Genomic DNA, 2,663 nt, shown 5'->3' on the forward strand with positions numbered 1-2,663 from the left:
CTAGGTTGCTTCTCTCTTTGGTTAGTTTCCATCCATTGCTTCTTGTCTTGCCTTCAGGTGCTTTGGAGAATAGCGTGACTCCCTCTCCTTTGTGTATTATTATTATTAATAATAATAATAATAATAATAATAATAATAATAATAATAATAATAATAATAATAATAAACCTCGATTTACAAATTGCAAGAGCTAGTGTTAAATGAAAGTTCTGAGGCTGGGTCATCCAAAGAATACACAGGCAGGTTGCTTGGAGCAGAACCAAAGTTTATTCAAGAGCATAAGTAGAGGGATCAAAGGTTGCAACAGAGTTAGAGTTATCAAATGATTACCTTTATACCTTTTCTTTTGTTCCTCCCAGAAACAGAGCCCGCCCACTAGGAATTATTGGAAGCTATAATTAACTGGATGGCACCTTGCTGAGCTTGTGAGATTTTACCATATCAACTGGTTTCCTGATTACTTTACATTGCAGCTGGAGGAGAGAGTCACACAGAAGTATTAATAATGTAATATCTGATGTCCGAAAAGAAATGTTTACCTGGATGGGCTATCACCTTTGGCCAGTCTCCACCTCTTGGTCAAGTTTGTTATCTTTTGTTTAGTGCAATTTCTCACCTTTTGCCCAGGAAATAGCTGTGAGTTTCGGGATGCAAGGAAAAAGGGAAGATTGAATGGCAGTTTCTTTCCCACACTGTTACAGAATATGCTAAGCAAAAGCAAAGAACCTGACATTATGATTTAATGGGAATGTATGAACATAACACAATCTAGGTTCTGTCCAAAATATGGAAGTCTTGACAACATGATCTGCACCCCCAAAATGATACAATTTTTCTAGCATTTCTTCATCTCAATTACAATTCAATCTACATAGGATTAAGATGATTTACCATTCAAGCCACCTTGAAAAGGCATTCCATCTGTGCAATAGGAGTGCATAGATTCTATATATGTCAAAGGGAAGCCCAAATTATCAGATTCCCATTCATCATTTTGAATTAAAAGAGAATACACTGAAATTGCTGCCCATGCACCATTGGCATCCAGTACTTTGGAGATAGCTTGAAAAACACCAGTTGTTTGGGAGTTTTTATGCTTGCTTTCTGAAAACGAATCATCAACACAAATGCACACTGAAGAGGGGAGTAAGCCCTGCTCTAGTCTACATCAGTACCTCTGCTAACGTACTTTAGCTCTGTAGTTTAACGTCATTTCCAAATATTTTTCCTTAGTTATCAGCATGATAAATGAGACCGTTATAGAACATGAACTAGATACACTGATACACACACACAAACAAGATTTTTTTTTTTAAATCCACGTTTTAAATAACTTGCTCAAAAATAAACGGGAATCACCAGCAGGCACCCACCGAAAAGCCCAGACCTCTCAACAAAAGGAATAAAAGTTGCACCACATCATCCCGCTTCACTGGCATTTATCTCGACAGCAAAATTTCAAAAACATCTAAAGATAACGTCCGTCCGAACGTCTGAAACACCCTAAACCCGTTTCAGCTCATTTGGCTGCGCGAAAACCTTTCTCCGGAAGTGACGTCTCAATCAGAACTCCGCTCTATCTATTACTTCAACCACCGCGAACAAAAGGGATTTTCAAGCCCGTTCGGAGACCGATGTACACACCCTCCGCAACAACCACCGGTCTCGGCTTCTGATTGGCTAGGAAAAAACGTTTAAGGGACTGACTATTTCATCGTCCCCGCCCTTTCATTTGCCGATTGGCCAAGTGCCTGGGCTTCGCTCCACACCGGTTGGCGGGGGACGGCGTCAATCTCGAACTGCTTGAGAAGGCTGGATGGAGAGTGGGGCCGAGTGGGGACGTTGGCTTGGGCTGCGACGGAGGCGGCGGCGAGGGCGAGGACGACGGCTGAGAGCGTTTGGCCGAGCTCCTGGGTAGGTCGGCGTGAGATCGGACCTGGCGATCGGGCGGCTTTGGGCCTTTTTTGCGGGGAATGGCGCGCCGGGGCATCCTCGCGCGCGCGCGTGCGTGCGTGCGCGTGTCTTTGGGAACCGGCAAGGGGGAGGGAGAGGCGGGAGCCACCTGGAGGGAGGCCCGTTTGCGTGCGGGCCGTCTGCCGTGGGACGCGAGGGAGGGGACAGCCGACGTGCTTCAGACCGGAGAGGACCCCGCAGGCCATTGTCGCGGTGACCGCCGTCGCAGCTCTGAGAGTCGGCTGCGTTACGAGTGCATGCGATGGGGCTCCAGGCCCTGGGCGGGTAGAGAGAACGTCAGGAACTGGTCGGAGCAGATGACCGAGGGGGGGTTCAAAGGAAGCGTGTTGAGGTTCGCGGACGGCGGCAAGTGCTCCGCTCGTGTTTTTTTTCATGGAAGAAAAAAAGGGCTTACATGCGTACCTCTTGCTGTACAGAAACGGGGCTAGGAAACCTTACGCTAGAATAAACCATCCGAGCGTTTTAAGTACCCCGGGCGGTAGATCGATATCTGGCCGTATAAGCTGCGAAGTGGCCGTGAGAATGTAATATTTGGGGATATAAGGGCGGGGAGTAATTTCTCAGGCTTGGCTTGGCTGCTTTCACAATTCATTCTGGAAATTAGATAGGGAAATGCTGCTAAACCTGTTCACCCCTGGTACACGCATTGTTAAGACCTAAGGATGCTGTAGTCAGTGCAAAATACTTCG

The 2,663-nt window shown here is 46.4% G+C and overlaps 1 protein-coding gene across 1 annotated transcript in view; it reads left to right on the top strand.

Moving 5' to 3' along the window:
* Nucleotides 1–1,821: 1,821 nt before the first annotated feature.
* The window catches only part of CTTNBP2NL (CTTNBP2 N-terminal like), a 30,260-nt gene continuing 29,418 nt past the window's right edge, over nucleotides 1,822–2,663 (top strand). Inside the window, exon 1 of the mRNA XM_015829869.1 lies at nucleotides 1,822–1,914. The gene's annotated coding sequence lies outside the window, so the exon portion shown is untranslated. The remainder of the gene's footprint in view (nucleotides 1,915–2,663) is intronic.

Source organism: Protobothrops mucrosquamatus, unplaced genomic scaffold, assembly GCF_001527695.2.
Source record: "Protobothrops mucrosquamatus isolate PMUCROS unplaced genomic scaffold, P.Mucros_1.0 scaffold_238, whole genome shotgun sequence".
Lineage (NCBI taxonomy): Eukaryota > Metazoa > Chordata > Lepidosauria > Squamata > Viperidae > Protobothrops > Protobothrops mucrosquamatus.